The sequence below is a fragment of the Chionomys nivalis genome, chromosome 18 (genome assembly GCF_950005125.1).
Source record: "Chionomys nivalis chromosome 18, mChiNiv1.1, whole genome shotgun sequence".
Lineage (NCBI taxonomy): Eukaryota > Metazoa > Chordata > Mammalia > Rodentia > Cricetidae > Chionomys > Chionomys nivalis.
Window position 1 is genome coordinate 13,993,894 of NC_080103.1, and position 24,116 is coordinate 14,018,009.

Below are 24,116 nucleotides of genomic sequence, written 5' to 3' on the forward strand. Positions count from 1 at the left end.
CTCAGAAAAGGACTGTTTTGTGTTAGGGAATCTTATGGCACTGTATTGAAATCTCTAGTGTATCCTGGACAGCCCACAAAAGGCTAAAAATATACATTAACATTGTACCCCCAACACAAGTACTTCCTACAAATATCTTTTTCCTTTGCCTACTTTCTTAAGGATGCTTCCTGAATCTCTTGTAACTAGAAGCAGCCATGTTAGCAGTTAGGTAGAGAGTCCATGCTCTTGGCACAGAATGACTGGATGCTTCTATCCCCCCCCCCCCCCATGATCTTTCTCCCTTCTGTGTGACTGTGGTTAGATGTTAAGGATAATATGGATGGACCTTGACTCCTGAATGAGTTCTGATGTGGGATTTCCCTCTGTATGCTGGGAATATGTTTTATTATCATTGGTTAATAGAGAATTGCTTTGGCCAATGGCTTAACAGAATATACCCAGTCTGGAAGAGGTATATATAGAGTAGGCAGAGTCAAAGAGACACCATGTAGCTGCCAAAAGAGACAGACACTGGAAACTTACTGGTAGGCCATAGCCTCATGGTGATACATAGATTAATAGAAATGAGTTAATTCAAGATGTAAGAGCTAACTAGAAATATGCCTAAGTCGTTGGCCAAGCAGTGCTGTAATTCATATAGTTTCTGTGTGATTATTTGGGTCTGGGAGACTGGGAAACAAAAGAGCAATCTTTGTTTAAAAAATGGCTCCCACCATCTGGGGTATGGATCCACATAAGACCTAAAAAAAAAAAAAGCTTGGGTGAGGTGGCATAGGGCAAAGGGGAAATGGGATGAGAAACATGAGAAGGGGAGGATGGGAGGAGCTCGGGGGATTGGGATGGTTGGGATATAGGAAGGATGGATACGGGAGCAGCGAAGTATATATCCTATCTAAGGGAGCCATCTTAGGGTTGGCAAGAGACTTGACTCTTGAGGGGTTCGCAGGTGTCCAGGAATATGTCCCCAGCTGATACCTTGGGCAACTAAGGAGAGGGAACCTGAAATGACCCTATCCTATACTGATGAATATCTTGCATATCACCTTAGAACCTTCATCTGGCAATGGATCGAGGTAGAGACAGAGTCTCAATTTGGAGCAACGGTCTGAGCTCTTAAGGTCCAAATGAGGAGCAGAAGGAGGGAGAACATGAGCAAAAAATCAGGACCACGAGGGATGCACCCACCCACTGTGACAGTGGAACTGATTTATTGGGAGCCCACCAAGGCCAGCTGGTCTGGGACTGAATAAGCATGGGTTGATTCCGGACTCTCTGAGCATGGAGGTCAATGAAGGCTGATGAGAAGCCAAGGACAATGGCACTAGGTTTCGATCCTAATACATGAACTGGCTTTGTGGGAGCTTAGCCTGTTTGGACGCTCACCTTTCTGGACATAGATAGAAGGACCTTTGTCTTCCCGCAGGGCAGGGAATTTGGACTGCTCTTCAGTATCGAGAGGGAGGGGGAATGGAGTGGGGGGAGGAGAAGGGGAGTGGGGATAGGGGGAGGGAAGTGGGGGGAGGGGGCAATATTTGGGAGGAGGGGAGCAGGTGGAAATTTTAATTAAAAAAGAATAAAAATAAAAAATAAAAAAAAAAGCTTAAGAAAAAAAGAGGGTTTATAGACCCACAAAAATGAGTCAAACACAGCTTCTTGGTAGCTGCATTTTTTTTTCCAGATAGATTCTGTTTGCTGACAGCAAGCAGAGGCATGACTCCTCTAAGAAAAGACTTCTTAACTCAGCATTAGCAGCAAAAACTGCAGGGCCTCTTTAAGAAATGGGCAGCTTCCTGGTTCATGCTAGCAGCACAAATTCTGGCTCTTTTGGGAGGTCCTGCACTTAAATGGGATTTATGAGCAGCATGCTACTAGTTGTTTAGTAGTGACATAGACCTGCTATGTCCTTGGAGTTGGGGGCTCATAGAGGTGATGAACATACCTCCGCCATGTTGGATAGGGTGGAACCAACAGGCAGGACCGTGGAGTTGGTCCTAGTTATTCCCTCTTAACATTTTAAAAAGGGCGTCCTGGTCAGGAAATACACAATAAAGATAGATTCAGATGAAAACGACATCTGAATGGCTCACAGTGTTGGATAAATGTACATGGGCTTAAGAGAGAGATAGAAGAAAGAGTCCAGGCAGTCATAGATTAAAGTAGTAAAGATAATAAAATAAATATTGAAAAGTAATATAATAAAAAATGTCATGTAAAGATGGAAAATACACAGAGTCTGGATTTTGTATATTATTATGTTTTCTTTGAATTTTTTGACTACAGAGAGATATTTGATTCTGGGGTCTGCTAAGTTAAACCAACATAAAGGTATCTTGACTTCAAAATTTGGGTCTAAGGATATGTTGCTTTGGAAAAGAGGTTCTGATTTTTGTTTCCACAAAAGGTGAGAACCTATGAATTCCTTCCATGCTAATGTGGTTTGATGAAATAAGACCCTCTGAAAGGTCTCTGTGAACCCTAAAAATACTTTGTCTAATAAACAGAAGAAAGCAGTTTGGAGAAAACTATGCCCAAGTCCCCAAAATGATTGCTTATAAATGTTTGTTTTTATTTACGAGGTTGATTGTAAGTGATTAATGGTCACAGTCAATTTCAAAAAATAAGAAGAATATGAAATAGAGATGAATACTTTGCATTGGTATGGATCTTGGTCTATTGCTACAAATTTAAGGTAAATTTGTTATACTGCGTATATGTATTTCTGCTCTTTTTAAGGCATTGTGTTTGTGTAGCTCATTTAAAAATGTAGTGCATAATTAAGAAATACAGATTAATAGATAGTCATTTTTAATAGGCAAATGTGTAGTCATGTTAGTTTAGATAGATAATCTTCAACACTTCAAAAACCTATAGTATATGACATTTAAAATGTTTAAAGAATTTAGACTTTTCTCAACAGTGAGACATGTCTGCTTCTGGCAGGACTAATTACTTCAGAGAGGTAAATGGGGGAAACTCAGTATGGAATTTGCCTTCAATATGACAAGACTAGCCATTTGGGCAAGAAACTGCTCTTCCTGGACTGCTTGATGGTATGCTGTATGAACTAGACATACAGGACATATGGAAAAGTGACTGATGAGCTTTACCAAAGAGAGGATGGTCCTTCAGGGTTCCTATTTCACAGGAGAAACTGCCAGACGTTCTGTAGGACACAGAAAAAAGCAAGTGATAAACTTTGCCATTACCAGGCAGAACAGATCTTCAAATTTCCAGCCTCACTGAAAAGTCTGCCAGATATTATGGGCCTAAAGGCTGAAGATGGATGCTCCAACATTACAGAAGAACTTTGGTTGACTGTCCAGGTAGTAAGACGTCTCTGTCAATTCTAGAGTTTTGGAAGGTTCTGGAAGTTCTGTTTACATAGGTAATAGTATATCCTTCTGGGGTCTTTGAAGAGTTGAAGACAGATAGTTACAATTATAGTTTTCTTTAGTTATGATAAAAGATTAATTAGATATAAAACTTATACTCACAAAGATAGTATAGACAATAGAGTATTTTCTTTAATTTGCCAAATGTAAATGGACTAAATATTTTGACTATAATTCTTGCTTGATAACTGTTTTCTACATGAAATTTTATTACGTTAAAGGTAAAACCTTCCTTTTTATTTAGACAGAAAAGGGAAGATGATGTGGGATTCCCCTCTGTATTCTGTGAATGTTTTATTACCATTGATTAATAAAGAACTATTTTGGTCAATGGGTTAGCAGAATATAGAAAAACTGGAAGAGAGAGAGAGGGCAGAGTCAAAGAGATGCCATGTAGCTATTGAAGGAGACAGACACCAAAACCTTACTGGTAGGACATACCTTGTGGTGATACACAGATTATTAGAAATGGGTTAATTCAAGATATAAGAGCTAGCTAGAAATATGCCTGAGTGATTGGCCAAGCAGTGCTGTAAACGATACAGTTTTTGTATACTTATTCGGGTCTGGGCAGCTGGGAAATGAAAGAACAGTCACCACATACAGAGTTCTGCATCCCCAGTAACCACTTATTTTTGCTTGTGTGTGCATGCATTTTATTAAGACATCAAAGGTTTTTTCTCGCATGAGAGCCATAATAGTACAGCTCAATGTACTTAATGTACTAAGTATGGTGAAGTAGAAAACTGAGTATTGGTTACTTGGTGTATGTCCTGAGAATGCAGAATGATTGTTTGGAGAGATGAGTTTCTTACAAAAATATCAGAGTCTCACAATTAAAAGTCTGTTCCCACATGGTGTCCCTGGAAAATAAGGTATTGCTGTCTTCCACAGGCTCCAGTGGTTTTGTCTACAAGCTCGAGGAACATTTGCAGGGAAATTGGAGCCTATCAGCAAAGGTCCTTGCAAGACTCCACACCTCAAAGCTGCTGTGGGTGGATAAAGACAATATACTTCTTAGGGCAGCGAAACCTACATTCCTGGAATACAAACTGTCAAGTTTTGTCTCTGTGTGGGAGAAGGACATTTATTTGTCAAAACCTGGGAATCTTCAAAAATGTAGTTAAAAGACTGAAGAACTGGAGAAGGAGTGATGAGATGGCATCTTTCAACATTCTCTCTTGTTTCCTCAGGATTTCTCATGGATGGTTAAAATCCTATGCACATCTTGAAAAAACTATTTCATAATTTTGGTAAACTCTACCTCCCCACATAGAGGAAGACGATTCTCTAAGTGGAGGAATCAGACTCCATAGACAATCCTAGTCTAAGCCCAGGAAGGGTTGTAATTGCTTCTATAAGATGATGGTGATGGCACACTGTCACTTTCTGTTGTCATCCTGGCATTTGGATATGTTTCCATATCTTGTTTTTGATGTTTTGATCTGGGTTTATTTTCTCATGCCCTCCTCTCCCCCTCTCCTTATCTTCTAGATCTTTTTGTCTAGTGCCATCTCAGAATACACACACTAAGGTTTTAGTGTTGTGGACATTTTACACACATAAGCTATGTGCCTGATATTGCTTCAAAGATGGGCAATAAAGAGTAATAAGCCACTTTTCCCATCACAAAGCTTTGAGTTGAGGGCATAGGCAAATAGAGAGGCTTGTAACCATCCCCAACAAGACGTACAGCATAGAAATGGGAGCACATTTAATATGTGAAGATGATTCTAGTAAACATAGATTTCAAGGATTTCTTGATTTCTCTCTTGAGAAACATAGTTTTTATAGTTTGCAAAAGGAAGAAAATGTAGACACTGGCTGTGAATCAGTCCATTGCAAATAACTACCTAAGGCATCAATCTATAAAAGATTAAAATGCCATTACCTTAAGTATGGCTCCAGTTAATGCCATGGATTTCCATAGGCAACCATGTATATTGTTTTCTGAATAAACTGGCCCCAATCCTGTTAAACTAATAAAGAACGAGAATAGAAAACCCCACACAGCTCTTCATTCATGCTGTCTTCTTCCTTACTGAGCAGTGGTGTACACAGCTCTTCATCCACGCTGTCTTCTTCCTCACTGAGAAGGGGTGTCAAGCATGCATTTGAATAGTCATGGGCAGCTACAGGTCCTGCTTCCAAAAGGAGAGCCTTAAGTGTCCTTCATGCTTCTACTGCAAGTGTCCTGAAGCTGACCTAAGCATGGTAGGCACCTTTTATATGGAAGAGATAAATGATTATCTATTCTATTAGGTGAATTAATATGTGTACAAAATATCAATGAGATGAAAAGAACTGGAAAGTATTTTTCTCAAAGTCTACTTTGAGAGGTAGAAGCATATTAGCGAGTACACTTCTATTTATCATGTTTGGTTGGAAATTTTTCTTGAATTTAAAATGAAAAAGATTAGTTTCTGACATATATAAAAAATTTAAGATGCTGTAAGTCCAACTTAATTCATGTTTGTTCTTTTGTGTAGAACCGAAACTACAGAGGGCACAGCCAAATGCTATTGACTTAGTTGCTGAAAGTACTATACCCTTGCTAGGTGGCCCATTTCAATTATCATCAACCTTAAACCAAATTATATTGTTGCAGGAATATATACAAAAGAGAACAGTGAGTTTATTTGTCCTCGATATCCTAATTATAACTGAATCTCTGTTTCAAATGTTACAGGAAATGTGCTAACATGTTTTATTTGTAAATCTGGTTTGTGGTTTCTGAAGCACGTACCATGGTTCATTAAGAGGAACTTACCTACAATCTTGTGAAGATTTCTGGATGGATAAAACATGCATTGCCATGTCTGCAAAGCTTGTTTCCATAGCAATTTCAGTTTACTTTAGAAATATATGACATATGTGGAGTGTTTGACCTGTCGAGTCCAGAAATATCTATGTCAAGTAACAGTTGATTTATTTAGCATTATCTATTTAATATGCTATGATTTGAAAGTGGCCATAAAATATTTTGCTGACATGTAAGGCAAAAAAAAAAAAAACCCAATAGTAAAAATACTTCTAGTAAATGCAGGTTTAAAAAGAATTTAAAAAAAAATTTTTAAGAGTGTAATTTTGTCCTCACTAATTGGCCATTTGACTCTGAGTGATGGAGTAACTTCAGTAAAAGGCTGAACCTGAGGTCAAGAAGGATCATGTTCACTGGAAGGACCATGGCAGTGACAGAAGTAAACGAGGGACAGAAGCTTCAACAATCCCAATATTTTAGTTATAGCTATAACTGTAATAGAGTAGAAGTAAAGGAAGGGAGGCAATTCATAGGCAGAAACAGTCGGACATTGTCCCAGAGTTCATAAAAGTCATGCAAATGGGAACTACCAACAATGCCAAGTGTCGTAACTCACCCACAGTTTTGTAAACAGTCACTTATTGGCTTTCATTTCAGCCAATGCAAGGCCATTCCCTTGTTTGCTAGATACTTTAGGGATGCAAAAACCTAGGGGGAGTAGTGAGAAGACTGTCTAGCCAGTATCCAGTGGCTGAAAGGTGTTTTTCTGGAGTCATGAGAGGCATTTTCTTTTGTAGTATTTCTTTCTTTTTTTCTTTGCTATTTTTTTTGTTTTGTTTTGTTTTGTTTTGTTTTTGTCTTTCAAGACAGGGTTTCTCTGTGTAGCCCTGACTGTTCTGACCAGACTGGCTTCAAACTCACTGTTTCATCTACCTCTGCCTCCCAAGTGCTGGAATTCAAGGTGTGCATCACCACTGTCTAGCATATAAGAGGTTTCTTTGTATGTTTTTAGAGAGAAATGCATACGTTCCACAAGAAAGTTGATTGTAAGGAAGAACATGAGTCTGTAGCAGGATCTCCACAGAAAGAAGGGGATCCCACACAGAGCACAGGGCATGAGGGTGCTCTCCATGGGAGAAAGAGTGTTTGGTGAATGAAGATAGGTAAGTTTGGGAGTGGGGAGCCAGAGTTCATACCTCGCTGATGATGACAGTTACTGAATCAGAACACTGATGATTGCTAACATATAAGTAGGCAAACTGAAACTATGTTGGATTCACATGCTCAGTAAAGTTGCCTAGGATGGTGATGAAAACTGTAGAGAGGTAGGGGACAGCACTGAGGAGCAGAGGCATGGCATAGTCAGACAACAGGAATTTGAAAAGAAGGAAGGGGTTGTTATGTAGAGTCGGGAGCATCAGGTCTTCCCAGAAAGAGTTATTCTGTTTCCTCCTTCCTCTCTAAACCCTGCCCTCCAATCCCATAGTTTAGGACCTAGAGGGCTGATGTCAAAAGGACTGCTTCATCCGGGTGCTCTGACTAGGCAGGTGTGGGGAGAGCGAATGCTGAAGATTGAACAGAAACAAGAGGTAGAGTTAGTCGTGATTCCTTCCCGCTTGCTCCCTTATACCAGCATCATTTTGATGGTAACTGAGCCTTTTCAAGTCTGCAGCTCCTCAGGAGCTTGCATCCTGTATCCCACATTCTTTCAGGAGTTTGTAGAAATGCTTCTCAGTCTTACCTCTTTAGCCACATGGTGTCCATGCTTTCTCACTGACCTCTTGGTATTTGATGTCTCTTCCACTACCCTGTAACTCACTTACCGGGATGTCATAGTCGTCTATCAACTGACTTCATTTGTTCACTTAGACTTCATTCTCTTGCTTCTTGGATGTTGTACCAGATAGTGAGGCATTGTGAGAAAGCCTGCATTGCCTACTGCCTACAAAGAGGCCCACTATTAAAGAACCAGAACCTTTGACTCAGAGAGTCAAAAAGCGAGGGAAAGACTGCCCTACACAGGACGTCATTTGTTAAGGGGAAGGAGATTGAAGCTTTAGAGCCTTGTCTGAATTTTGAGATGGCAAGGACAGAGACAAGTTGGAAGTACTCACTCCAAAAAGAAGGAAGCCAAGGCAAACAGTACTGCAAGGGTTAAAATTAAAAAGAATAATGACCTAACAGGAACATAAAGCAATAAGAACTACCAAGCGTTCAAAGAAAATTGGCCACAGGTGGCTGTAATCTGCTGGGGGTGGGAACTGGAGACTGTCTATTTTGTTTATCATAGGCAAATTATTTTGGCCAGAGATCAGTGTTAATTTTCTCCTTTCTTTGTTTGCTCAGGTTTTCCAGCTAGATCATGGCTGTGAAAAGCTGCTCCAGTGTTTGAGGACCTTCACACTAAGCATGACAGCGGGGGCAGGCTTCAGTACCAAATGGCAGGATGTGAGAAATAACGGAGCAGCTTCCTTTACAGTGGTCCCTCAGTACAGGTCAGAGAACGTAGGAAAGACGGAAAGATTCAAAAACCTCCAGTTCATGTGCCTCTTGTTTCCTTTATAAGAAGGTCCAAGGCAAACTTCTGATTTGACTTTTCTTTTCTTTTTTTTTGGCAAATGTTAAATAAATATGAAACTTTTACATGTTATATATGACAGAAATTAACAATACTTACAATGATGAAATCTTTCTCACTCTCATTTCCTCTTTACTTCTCTCCAATATTACTTTTATTGATTCAGTGTATGTTGCTATTTCTGTTTTAGTGAATATTTAGGTAAATAATAACTAATAACACTATCCAATAATATATAGCAATTTTTATAAGCATTTACATGAATGCTTTCACAATACATACATTTAATCTCATCTTGTTTTTTCCACTTATCTTTATTTTGGGGGTATCTTTTATAATGATAGATAGAGTCTGAGACATCGCATTTAACTGCTGTGTGGTTCCTGATTCAAACAACATTTTTCAACTTAACCACAGAGCGCAAGGCAGTATGACAAAAGATACTATGTCTTCAATCCTCCTGAGGACAATACATAACTCCATACATGCAAGAGGCAGTGAGTTCATTCTATAATACATATAATATATTACATATAATATGGAAATACATTTTTACCTGGACATTAATCTAGAAATTAATTCTAGGGTAGAGCCTTTTATTAAGATTACCAGAGATTACAAAATTGAGCTTCCAAGTGGTTGTACAGAGATAAATGAGTTAACCTTTGGAAAACTGACCCATCCCCCAGTTATCACCAATATTTGAGATGGTCAGACTTTATTTGCCAGCTTGGTGGATATCAAAAAACATGTTTTATTTAATTTTTTTATTATACTTGAAAACAAGGGTGGGTGTGGCTGCTGACTGTTCTGCTGTGAACTTCTTGTTCATGCCCACTGCCATCTTCCCCACCGGCTTTCTGTTTTCACCACTTTGTCTTTAATGTGTTAGTTCCTCCTTCTCCCAATGTCAGATCAGTACTGAACTTGTGTTCTTAGACATAGTTCAGACACCTTGTTCACAGTATTCCTTTGCGTCCATACAAAGTTTGCATTTCTTTATTATCAAAATTATAAATCCTTCCATCTAGATGTCTTTTTCATTTCAGGCTTAAAAAAGTCTTCCCTACCATGGGTCATAAAAATAGTCTCAGATATTTAGTCTTAATTTTTTTCTTATCATGGTCAGAATTTTCAAAGTCCATAGAATTTGTCTAAGACATAGGATTAGGAAGAGGTTTCCTTCTCTTGTATGACAGTCCTTGTCTAGATATTGTGAACTACGTCAAACTTTTTTTTTTTTTTTTTTTTTTTTTTTTGGTTTTTCGAGACAGGGTTTCTCTGTGGTTTTGGAGCCTGTCCTGGAACTAGCTCTTGTAGACCAGGCTGGTCTCGAACTCACAGAGATCCGTCTGCCTCTGCCTCCCAAGTGCTGGGATTAAAGGCGTGCGCCACCACTGCCCGGCTATACGTTAATCTTTTGTGGTAGGCTTGCTAAACTACTTCTGTCCGGTGCTGATCACGCTGTTTGTATGAAGGATGCTTCTGAGTTTTCTCTTTTGTCATGTTTACTTTTTTATGCAGCTCATAAAATTGTGTTTGTTGTTATGGCCTCTAGCATGGATCTTAAAGTCTCTAAATCTAATTTCCAGTCCTGTATTTCGGGTGGTGAATTGGTCAGATGTTTCTCATTAAGACAATAATGAATTAAAATATATATGTGTTAGACAGTAAGTATATAGGAGTGATGAAAATTAAATGACCGCTCTTAAATAGTTTGCATTTTAGAATGACTAAATACAGAAACATGCCCATACACACAGACACATCCATGTGCACACGTGTTTGCGCGTGCGCACACAGAGAAAGAGAGAGAGAGAGAGAGAGAGAGAGAGAGAGAGAGAGAGAATGTCATGTGATGGGGTGATAGGAATACTATACGGAAGCAAATCCTGACAATTACAAAAAGAATGTTCTAGCCTTAGTTTTCCATTTATATTTTAGAACCAGAATTTCTAGCCTCATACGATTGTCATGAAATTTTTTATTGAAATGTTATTAACTTGTGGTTTGATCTGGAAAGACTTGAAGTCTTGATGCCCTTAAATCTTATAGACATCATAGACTCAGTTCTTTATCTGCAAAAATATTGATTAACATGGATTATTTTTATTTGTCTATGTAAAACAACTTAAAACACAAACATGTGGAAAACTGTCTTTGAAGGTCTTGGGCATCATGCAATGGAGAACAACGATTTGAGAGACAGAAAATAAATAACATAGGTTGTGACTGCCCAGCTCTTCATTAGCACCAAAGAGCTAGACAGACAGAGCTGAACTGAATAGGCAAATCTGCAAAGACCAATGAAATGTCCGGGGCAGACACTGGAGAGAAAGGAGCTACGTGGAGGAAGAATGCTGAGGAGCCGCAAGGTTTTCTGTTGGGAATTCAAGTCTCTCTCTGTCTGACTGTCTCTCTCTCTCTCTCTCTCTCTCTCTCTCTCAAACTCTCTCTCTCTCTCTGTCTGTCTCTCTGTCTCTGTCTCTCTGTCTCTGTCTCTGTCTCTGTCTCTCTCTCTCTCTCTCTCTCTCTCTTTCTCTCTGAGAACTCTTAGAATCAGTTACATGCCTTAGTTGCAGAGGAAAAAGATGGGCCTAGCAGGACATAAAAAAGATACAAATCAATCAACTACATTTCCTGCCGTGGCAAACGAAGTAAGACATCAGTGGGAAGAGCACTGGAAAAACCCTCAGTACTGAAACCAAGTACAAGTTAAAGAATGTAATCAGTTAAAAAAATAATAAAAATCAAGATTAGAAAGCTGTTGAACAAAAATGAAGGAAATCACTATTTATAGGTCACTCCAGGAACTACCAATTACAGAGACATTAATAGCAACAAACACCTATGTTAGAAAAAAAAGAAAGGTCCAGTGTTGATAGATATTGCTTGTCAGTTGGGCTGGATTTAGAATCATCATGGAAATGCTCTGATGCATAGATCTATGAAAGCATTCGCAGAAAGGATAAAGAGAGAGTGGGCTGTGAGTCTTAGAGCAAATCAGATGGAGAAGGCAACTGAGCGCCAGCATCCATTTCTTTTTGCTTCTAGACAGTGAACACAGAGTGACCATCTGCATCCAGTTTCTGCCACCATGCCTTCCCTGCCATGCTGGACTATTTTGCATTTAATTAGTAGCCAAAATAAACCTGTCTTCCCTTAAGTAACTTCTTCCCAGGTATTTGGTCACATCATTGAAGAAAAAAAAAAAAGAAAAAGAAAGAGAGAAAGAAAAAGAGAGAAAAAGAAAGAAAAAAAGAAAACAGGTCCTAAGTCAAAGTCTTTGGTTACCATCATATGAAACTAAAAAAGAAAACAATATAAGACAAAATAAACAGGAGGAAGGAAATAATAAAGATAAGAGCACAGATTGATGAAAAAGAAAACATCATAAAACAAAGAGAGCTGTTTCATAGAGAAGTCAAGAAATGTGACAGCTATCCAGGCAGGCTGAGCATCAAGAAAACAGGCAAAATCTTATTATCTGGACAGTGTTATCATATATTCTACAGCTATTAAAACATTGTGAAATATTCCTGACCATATTTTTCCACTCATTCCAACAAGTTAAATGAATAAATTTCTTGCAAGATGGAAACTATTAAAGCTCATTCAAGAAGAAACAAATAACTGGAGAAGATCTGCGCTGATTAAAGACATTGTGTTTGTGGTTCAAACCTTCCCACTAATAAAATTACAGCGCTGGATGGTAACACTGATGATTTTTATCAAACATTTAAGAAATAAGCGATACCAATCCCATACAAATTGACCCAGAAAATTGTCAAGGAAGGACTCCCTCCCTGGTTAGCCTGTAAGGCTAGAATTATCTCAATACTTTAACACAGTGAAACTAGGAAGCAGGAAAAATGTATTCCAGTATTACTCGTGGATCTAACACAATGCTAAGGAAATTTACTGTGCTATAAATAGGAGAATGTGTTTCAGTCAAGCAACATTAGCTAAACCTTTAAAAAGTAATCAGTGTAATTCACTACATTAATAAAATTTTAAAAATTAAAAATAATTGCTAATGGGAACCAAAAAAACATTGAGAACAACACATTTTCTTTATAAACTTCTCAGATATGTAGGTAGAAAAGGGGTATTTCTTCAAACTGATGAAACTTGTATTTCAATCCATGGGAAATGAGATTGACTACCTCTTGGGATACAAACCAGGCTAACACTGTCTGCTTACAAGATTTGGGGCCAGCATTTACTTTTCTTCTTTTGGAAACACAAACTTAAAGGTGCTCCAGGCTCAGAATCTGACTCCCTCAACCTCCTGAGAGCTAGACTTAGAAGTCTGCACTACCTGACTGGGTAGTGGAATTTCCATACTGAGTATTTGGAGAGAAAAAGAAAATGAAAGCATCTACTTTAGAAGCAATAAAAGAAAAGGACTGGTTGGGACATCTGAAGGTGCTATGCTTTCTATCACAGTGGTAACAAACACTACAATCCATGAGTCAGGTAAAACCACTGCCTTCAGTTCAAGGGACATCATGCTTTCTAGAGTGAGGCAGGATTAGGAGGGGACATGCAACCAGAAACACGTTTTCTAACATGCATGCACTTTTACTCATTCATAATGGTCCCCTCCGCATCTTCATTTGTCACAATTTCCAGGAACAGTTACAATGAATGGTGCCTGAAGAGAGCTACCTAAGAATTTTTTCTTTTTTAAACAATAAACGTTACAGTACTTCGTGACTGCTAACCACACTCCAAACACAACTCTGGACTTCGATAGCTGTGCTGGAGCATCTTCTCCAGAAGAAACTAAATGAGAGACAAAGCATTTTGTGGACAAGTGTTTGGCGATGCTATTTGCTATTGTGTATCCAGTATGCCAGAAACCATACCCGGCCCGGGCTTATTAGCTGCTGACCCCTGGGCAGCTTACAAACTTTGAGTGGTACCTAGATATGGCCGTAATGATAATTACCATGGAAACGTTCTGAGACCATTTTAAACCAACATTACTAGGAATTTCTGGGCAAGTGACAGCACTGTGAAATCCCACTAGTGTTAGCTTTAGTTAACTTTAGTTAACCTGGCCATCTCGGGGTGTCTACAACCTACAGCATTGTATATTTACATGGTTTTCTGAAATATGTGGATAGTGGAGTTTGAGAGGAACTGTGTTCATCTGCTCAGGAAGATGAGCTATGCTAGCCATGTTGACACAGAGCTAAAGTTTTGAGCAAATTGGAATAATATCCCCAAATACCAGATGTTTTTAATAGCCATGTATTTGCCTTTTTTTTCCCCGTCCTCAAACATGTTGCTGATTACATTTTTCTGTGGTTTGGGGTCGATATGGCCCTAAGCATATTCAGTATAAAATAATGACAGATACAATCATACTTTTACTTTGTAACACTGACAGAGTTAAAAATGCATATGGTTTATTTTTACATATTTGAATAAAGTTATAATTTTAAAATGGGACAGGATTCTGGGTTTTTTTTAAATGTGTGCTGATCATTTTGTTAAAATTATCTTTTTGAAAAATCCTGAAAATATAAATACTTAAGTTAAGAAAATAAGTGAAACAGAGACCTAATTGAAAATTCAGTAATAGAAAGAAGTTAGGAAAAATAAGAAAACAGCAGGAAAAACAAACCAGGAAAAATCTGCAATGTGCAGACCCACCAGAAATCTTTCCAGGTCCTCGTCTTATGATCACTATTATTTTCGAAGCTAAATACGCGTGAAATTTGGAATTTTGATGACACACATTTTGAGACAATTACTCTCATTTATTCCATTCATTAACTGTTCCCTAAAGAGACATTTACATTATGTAGCTTTTGAATGCTCAGAGTGTAGATGTTTTCCTATCAATTTATTGCACATAATAACAAAAGAAGAATAAATACATAGAAATAGTTTCTTTTTAAAAAGTTTTTTGAGTTAAAAAGTTCATTTTGAAATGATTTTATTCTTATAAAAATATCAAGAGCAGCAATATAATTCTGTAAGTCTGTCATCTTATTTTTCTAACTGTATTTTTCAAGATTTAATGTATATTTTTAAGTGTGTGTGTGTGTGTGTGTGTGTGTGTGTGTGTACCCATGAGTGCAGTGTCTAAGCAGGCCAGAAGAGTTCATTAAATCCCCTGAAACTGGCGCAGCAGATAGTAGTGATACACCTATCTTGGATGCTGGGAACTGAACTCAGGCCTCTGGAAAGGTGCTAAGTGCTCTAACTCACTAAGCCATGTCTCCAGCCTAGCTTCTTTCCTAAATATTAACACTTATATAAATGATTACAGTTACGAAAATTAGGGGACTAGTATTAGTATACTAACATTTAATTTATAGACTTTATTCATATTTTAGCAATTAATTTCTTTAGGTTTAAGATCATACATTACAATTAGTTTTCTTTTAAAGTCTAGAACAACCTCCCCCCCTTTTATTCTCCTTATTTTATAGCCGGCACACTTTTGAAGAATCACACTTTTAAAGCTCTCTCGGTTTCTGTGACTGCTTCTTCACAAGTAAGATCCCCATGGTTGAAAGGCTGTTTTTTCTGTGTTGTATCAAGAGTCATATGGGTAGAGTTTGCCCTATTGTTAGTGATACCAACCTTCACGATTGGCTTCAAGGTTTTTTTTTTTTTGACAGATTTCTGTATTACAAAGTTACCATCTATCTTTTTCATGTATCAAATAAGGATCAAGTGGGTAGTTAACAGCTATGTATGAAAAATATTATTTCTCATTATGCTTGTTCACTAATTTCATTTGTTCTTGTTGATTTCTGTCTTAGAGATTTCTGTGTTAGAGGTCATGGCTATAGGAATACAAGTGAGTCCTCACTGTTAGGCCCTCTCAACAGACAGGCTTAGGAAGTGTGTGTGTGTGTGTGTGTGTGTGTGTATGTGTGTGTGTCTGTGTGTGCGTGTGTGCAGCTGGTGCATAGTTTATGTCAAAACTCTCCAACCATAGACTACATGACGTTACATAGTAGTTGAACACATGACAACTGCTGATTACAATGAAGGACCCTAAGAAATACATTATGGTATCTTAGCAAAGAATGGCTAGCTTGTTGTTTTATTGGGTTCAAGGAATTAGGGCTTTGCTCTGGAATGGATACTATCAGGAAGTGAAGCAATTCTCTGAGACCCTTGGTGAACTGACTAGAGAGCAAGGAAGACCTATAAAGAGTTTAAAACTGGGCACTGTAAATAAGAAGCCACTTGTTACTTTAACTCAAGCTTCCATGACACAACTCTATAACATAGACAATGGGAATTGATTTCCTGTAAGTCCCAAGACTGCAGGGCAAGATCAGGGTCTGGCGTGGTGAAGGCTTTCTGGCTGGCACACAGTCAGACCTGTACAGTACTGTGTAATAGTTTGTTGCTGTGAGAAAATACCATGATCAACACAATTTACAGAATGAGTTTGTTTTGGCTACAATTTAGAAGGCTAAAGCCCATAGTAGGATAGCATGGTCACCAAAGGGCAAGAATGGCAGCGGTCAGAGCAGGAAATGGAGAGTTCACATTGCTAACAACAGGCATGACTCAGAGAGAACGGACTGGAAAGCCATCTATGGATGTAAACTCTCAAAGCCTACCTCCAGTGACATACTTCCTCCAGCAAGGCTGCATCACTTAAACCTCTCCATCAGGTACCAACTGGGAACCACGCTTTCAAATACCCAAACTTATGAATTTCTTATTCAAACAATAAGAATTTTGTTTTTGTGCTTTGCCTTAACATGGGAGATAGAGGGTGAGACAGCTCAGATCTCTTGCAATAAGGTACTTATCTCACCATGGGACTCCAGCTTTATGTCCCTACCCAACTCTAATTGGTGTAGGAGGTCCTTCTGTTTATGTGTTGCTTTCATTGGTTAATGAACAAAGAAACTGTTTGGCCTGATAGGGCAGAACTTAGGTAGGCGGAGAAGACAGAACTGAATTCTGGGAAGAAGGAAGCAGAGTCAGAGAGAGCCACCATGGGGACATCAGGTCAGACATGCTAAATCTTCCCCAGTAAGCCACAACCTCGTGGTGAACACAGATTAATAGAAATGGGTTAAATCAAGATGTATAATTAGCCAATAAGAAGTTAGAGCTAATGGCCAAGCATTGTTTTAATTAATACAGTTTCTGTGTGATTATTTTGGGTGTAAGCTAGCGGGGTGGCTGGGATGACAAGCAGCCCACTTTCTTCTGTTACATCTAATTATCAATCAAAGGCTCTATTCACATTGTAAATCAGGGCTTCAGTTTATGAACTGTGACTGCTTAATTATTTTTTATGTTTTATTGCAGTATTCCTGTTTTTTATGCTTAAATCAGGTTACAAAGTATCTCATTTTTTATGTGCCATTTCAGGAACCTGATACAGCTACAGAATGGCTTCATCTGATGTTAATGCTCTCTGATTGTTATATATAATGAGACCATCAACAGTTATGATGGCACATTCATTATTATCTTTCTCAGTATAAACTATGTTTTATGTATCACCTATATATCCATCTGTCATTGATTTTATTTAAAACACAGAAGTCAGAGTGATATAGATACAATCTTGCAATTATATCTATAAAGTACATATTTCATAAGCAATTACATAGTATTAGTTTGTTAATATAGTGGCAGGATGCTTTTATATATTTCTGAATTCACCACCAATAAAGTGATTTTTAGATTAAAAATAAAGGATTCAGTAGGAAGCAGCCTTGAGAGAATGGACAGTTGCTGAAGCAGAACATGAATTCAGAAATGAAATGTGCCCAGGGCAAGAGGCTGGTAGGTCAACTACATTTTCCAACAAATTGGAGAGTTTCCATGATAACCAATAAAGATCCAGTACTTGACTTCTGAACAGATGCTATGGTGGATATGGATATATATATATATATATATATATATATATATATATATATATAGAGAGAGAGAGAGAGAGAGAGAGGACAGCTTGACATTAAGAAGGTTGAGTGACACCTGCCAGCTACACACTGGTGAGGTGGGGTGGGAAGGGGGAAATCCCAAAATTAGTTGTTTCCCAGCTTAAAATGCTAGGCAGGCTATTTTCATTTTCTGTAGCTATTTAATTTTCCCCCTTCAGCTTCATTCAGCATGAAACCACAGGGGACTGAAATTGTTTTGAAAATGAGGAACACAGCCAGACCTCAATCATTTGGATTTTATTATTTGGAATTTGTGATAATTTGAAGAGTGGCTTAGCTGAAGTTTATCTAAGTTCATCTATGGGAAAAATCCCCAAATAAATAGATTTTTATAAACTTGGGAAGGGGAGGTAAAACTCATTTTTAAATATAATCAACCATCTCCATTAGACACAAACATGTAAGAAAAGAAATACCCAACTGTTCCCAAATTTGCTGCTAGTGTCCCCATTCCATAGGAGAAGTTATCTAAGCTAACTGGCAATAGTTTGGTATCTTATCTATGTGACAGAATCACACTTCTTTCTGAAATGGCCCATGACCCATCTCCTTAGTTGTCCTCGTTAACATCTTTGCTTTGTGTTTAGCCATGGCCCCCTTTTCTTGTCCCATTTCTGCCTCATTATTTCCCCTTCCCACTTTAAGACATGGTCTCACTGTGTAGTCCATTCTGGTATGAGCCTGACATCTGCCCATCTCCACTTTTCAAGTGCTGGGGTTACAGACAGGGACTTCCATGCTCTTTTCTCTTTCTCTTCTTTGCACCTCCCCACATCCTTCCTACCTTCCCTTCCTTCTTCTCTCTGTCTTGTACCTATACTTCAGTTCATAACTAGAAGTTGAGAGACATTTCTAATTGAGATGTGAATTATCAAACAAAAAACTAGGTGATCAAAATGCTTCTAGCATGCCTAAGTCTTTCCCTCTGTACTGCTTTGGGATGAGGTTGGCAGACACAGAAAACCCACGTCCTCTAGGCAACAGCCTCTGGGCTAGCCACACAGGATGTCTCACAGAGGGTTTGGCAAGCTTAGAAGTCTGAGAAAAAGCTCTGTCTTGGCTTTCTCAACTTTTTTGTTTTTACATCAGGCAATCTGTAATTTAAATGGCACACATTGATTACTGTGGAAATAGCCAGCACACATTTTTCCTATAGAAATAAAGACTCATAGTGGCAGTATATAAATGCTAAATTTTCTTTACAGTCCAGAAGGAGAGAAGGATTCTAATTTGCACATACATTCTTTTCGAATGAAAGAATCTTTCCCATCGTGAAGCCATTTCAGCTGTCTCATCCCTAATTACCACTTGGTATCTCTTTCTAACTCTGTTCCTAGTGGTCTCTTTGTTTTTAATTGGTGATTTCAAACATCTGGACCCACTAGCTTGTGAAGGCATGAGGGAGAAATGGAACATAAAAGAAAATAAACTTCACCCATTTCAATTAGGTCCACATCTAAACACTCCCATATCCCGTAGTATTTCCTGCATTGTAAGGAAGTATGTGTCAGCACAGGCCAATCCGAGGATGTCTGGGTAATAAATGCAAACAACAATGCTAATGCCATACAAAAGTTAATAACTGCACTGCAAACTACTTTGGGAGAGAGTGCCCAGACACATTCCCTTTTGTCACAAGGTGTGGGGAAGAGAATGGGGATTGATTAGAAGCCCATTCAGACATTTGGAGAATGAGACCTTTTCTTTATTAAATTTCATTTTTCTGTCTAGGAAGACAATGAAGTTGTGATTAGTAAATGATGTTATCTGTGAAAAGACTCACCAATGTTAAAAAAATGAACAAAGGATGACTTCTTTGTGTCATGTTGGAAGGTTTATATTGAGGTTGAACTGTACTACAAGTAGCACATGGTTCCTTCTCTTTCCTTCTTTTTGATTCTTTACCTGTATGATTCTATCCTGGTACTGTCTTCTAATGGCAACTGTTACAAAGCATTTTACAGTAATGCCTTTCTGTCAGTCTCCTCTTCAATTGTGGCCATTTTCACAAATCATTATCCTATTTCCCATAGTCCATCATTAGCATGAATAATGTAAACTCAGAGAAAGAAATTGGGGTTCAAACTGAAGACCAGAAAAGCAAAACACCCAGCCACTGGCTCTTACCTTGATATCAGTCTGAAAACAGCAGTTCTGCCTTCAGGAATCTTAGAATGAGACTGAGATGGGGAACTGTCTCCTCCCATTTTATAATCCTCTCTAGTTCTGGGATTAAAGGCATGTACTAATACTGCCTGTTGTAGGGAGACTGCTTGCTCGTTTTTGGCTGCTCAGCCCCCAAATAATCACACAGAAACTGTGTTATTTAAATCACTGCTTGGCCCATTAGATCTAGCTTCTTATTGGCTAACTCTTACATCTTAATTTAACCCATCTCCATTAATCTGTACATCACCATGAAATCATGGCCTACCAGTGAAGTTTCAGCCCACCTGTCTCCAGTAGAAACTTCATGGCTTCTCCCTCACTCCGCCTCATTTCTCCCAGCATTTTGTTTAGTTTTCCACACCTAGCTGAGTTCTGCTCTGCTATAGGTCCAAAGCAGTTTCTTTATTCATTAATGGTTATCACAGCATACAGAGGGGAATCTCACATTACCTCCCCCTTTCTGTTTAAATAAAAAGGAAGATTTTAACTATAACATAGTAAATTTTCATATAATAAGACAAGTATAAAGAAAGAATTATAGTTACAATATTTATATCTACTTTCTCTTTTATCATAACTAAGGAAAGCTATATCTATTCCTCAACTCCATCAAAGACTCCAGAAGTATCAGAAGGATATAATATTACCTAAGTAAACAGTAAGTACATTGTAAGCAACTTCCAAAACTTTAGAAATGATAGAGACATCTTGTTACCTGGATAGTTACCCAAAGTTCTTCTGTACCATTGGGACATCCATCTTCAGCCTACAGGCCCATAATATCCAGCAGACTTTTCCATAAAGCAGGAAATTTCAAAGATAGCTCCACCTATATTGGCTGTTTGTCAGTCACTTTCTTCTGTGTCCTGCAGAATGTCTGGCAGACTTTTTATATAGCAAGACCAAAGGACCATCTCATCTTTAGCCAAGTTCAGCAGCCATTTATCTGTGGGTCCTGTATATCCAGTTTTTACAGCATACCATGAAGCAGTCCAGGCAAGAGCAGTTTCTTGCCCAAATGACTAACAAACTCCATAAGGAGCCTCTTCAAAGCTCATCTTCCTCTTGAAGCTATAGATGATGCCAGGAGTGGATATGTCTCCCTAAGTTCTTAAAAACATTTTAAACATTTTAAATATTTTGAAGGTCTTTGAATGATTTGATAAATGCCTATCTATCTGAAATATATCTCTAAATATCTAGAAAACCTAACTAACATGGCTAGAAGCTTGACTATTATAGATGACTCTTTATTAACCTATATTTCTTAATTATCCATTCCATTTTTAAATAAGCTGCACAAACACAATACCTTAATCAAGACCAGAAATATACATATAACAAAATTGACCTTAAATTTGTATCAAAAGGGCAAGATCCATACCAATACAAATCTCTATAGCATATCCCCCTTTAAATGTAAAGAAACATTTATAAACAATATTTAGGAAAGTGGGTATAGTTCTCTCCAAACTCCTTCCTGCTGAAAAGAAGGTGTCCAAAGTGACCTTTCAGGAGGTCTTGATCCATCAAACTACATTAGTCTGGTAGGGTTCTACAGGTTCGTATCCTCTGTGGAAACAAAAGAAAAACCTCTTTTCCAAAGCAACATATTATTAGATCTATATTTTGAAATCAAGATACCTTTAAAGTATATATATTGGTTTAGCTTAGCAATCCCCAGAAGCAAATGTCTCTCTGCAGTCAAAAAATTCAAAGAAAATGCAATAATATACATAATCCAGACTCTCTGTGTACTTTTTATAGTTACATGACTTTTTTTTATTCTTTTAATCTATGACTGTACTTTGTCACTTTAAAGACTTTGTTCTTTTTCTAAACCATTTACTTCCTTTTATGACTCTTTGTACTCTTTATCATCTCTCTCCTAAGCCTACATACATTTATCCAACACTGTGACCCATTTAGAGGCCTTTTCTATCTGGATTTGTTTTTATTGCATATATGTAATCTTTTTCTGACCAAAGTGATTATTAAAATGCTAAGCCCTTCTTATGAATTTGAGTGGCAGCATTGCTAGGGGAAATACAGCCCTGCCTGCTTGCTCCACCCAGTCTGACATGGTGGAACTGTTCACTGCCTCTGAGAGCCGTATTCACAGCCCCATTTTTAAGCACATAGCCAGTCTATGTTGCTATTAAGCAAGTTGCAGCACTCTGTTCACAAACCCCATTTAAATGCAAGTTCTCCTGAAGGAGTCAGAGGTCTCACTGGCAGCACGACCCAGAAAGCTAGCATTTCACAACTGCATGTTTTTTCTGTTACCACTGAGTCAGGAAGATCACTCTTAAAGGAGCTGTGGCACACTCCAGCAACCAGAAAAATGCTGGCTACCAAGAAGCCATGCTTAACTCTGTTCTTTTGTGTCTAAAATTACTTTTTAAGCTTTTAGGTTTTGCATGGATGTAGCAAGTACACATTGGAACACCAATTTGTTATAGGGAGACTGCTTATTTATTTTTCCAGGAGCCCAGATGCCCCAAATAATCACACAGAAACTGTATTATTTAAATCACTGCTTGGCCCATTAGATCTAGCTTCTTATTGGCTAACTCCTACATCTTAATTTAACCCATCTCCATTAATCTGTACATAACCATGAGGTCATAGCCTACCAGCAAAGTTTCAGCCCATCTGTCTCCAGCAGCAACTTCATGGCTTCTCCCTCACTCTGCCTCCTTTCTCCCAGCATTTAGTTTAATTTTCCACACCTAATGAAGTATTGCCCTGCTATAGGTCCAAAGCAGTTTCTTTATTCATTAATGGTAATCACAGCATACAGAGGGGAATCCCACATCAACTGCCTGGTTTCTATGGTAAGCTAGTGTGGCTACTGGGATTAAAGGTGTGTGTCATTATGGCTATTGGGATTAAAGGTTTGTGTCATTGCTGTCTGGTCTGTAAGGCTGACCAGTATGGCTGTTTTGCTTTTCTGATCCTCAGGCAAGTTTTATTTATTAAAATACAAATGAAATGCCACTACGCCATCTATTCATGTCTACCTCTAGCTCCACCTACTTCAATCTCAACTATCGTCATCATTCATTGAAGTCACAGCTATCCCTCTCATAATTTCTATTACCATGCTTCATTCCATTCTTCTTACTTAGGTATTTTTTTTTAAATCGACTGTAGCAATTAACTTGTAAAAAGTGAACTGCTGTAGGATTGAAGGATGGGGCTTTATCTACATAGCCATGAGGAATTTATCTCTATGCTGGTTGCAAGGATTTTGGTGTAACTGATTTAAGGCCACCTACACTCCTGCCTGTAATGCTTCATGAACTGCTATGTAAATAAACTTAATAAATTCATAGGTTCCATGGAGTGAACTTCGGTGGAATATTGGGTTGTTATTGGAGTTATAGAAGGGGGAAGAAGGTGTTGATTAGATCTTCTCACATCCAGGGATAAAACTGTCATGACACAACCCAATAGAGTTTTTCCCCTCGAAACTCAAATCTACCATGAAATAAAACCCAATTAAACAACCATACACTCAAAAATCAGCCAATACTAATAATATTAGTACATAATGACAGGATTTATTGTGTGAATTAAATACATCAATTGGAAGGTAGGGATAGCACCAAAAAGGTCTATGGCAGAAGAGCACATGTCAAGTTTGAAGAAATGAAGAGGTAATGAGGTAGGAAATGGTGTGGTGGAGATGCAGGGAGTGAGCAGATCACACAGTGTTATTTGTCGCAGGTGAGGGCGTTTGCACTCCTTTACATTGAGAATGAACTGACAAAGGTAAGAGTCAACATAAGGTACCATTAGGAAGCTTCTACTGAGTTCCAGAAGATGGCATCTCCTTATAGCATGAGCTATGGAGAGGAAAGAAAGGTGGGTGGGTTCAGAAGACACTGCTCATCAAAGCAGACACAACTGGGTGGTGAATTGGATATAGGGTAGCAATAAAACATATTAATAATGAATCCTACTCTTGTAGAATTTACTGCAAAAGAAACTTAGAATGATTACAGGTGGATACTTTGGATTGGATTTGGGCATGCTGACATTGAAGTACCTGCAAGATCTTAAGCAATTACCTCACGTCTGTTGGACTATACAGCCCACAAAGTAGGGAATTGCCTATTTTTAATTGTATATCTAAAGACCACCATATTACTTGGTACATAGCTGATATAAAGGCCTTGATTTCTTGATTTTCAAGTAAATTTATTGAAGAATGTTATGCTGCCAGTATTAACAGTTGATACCACCTCCACTATGGCTTT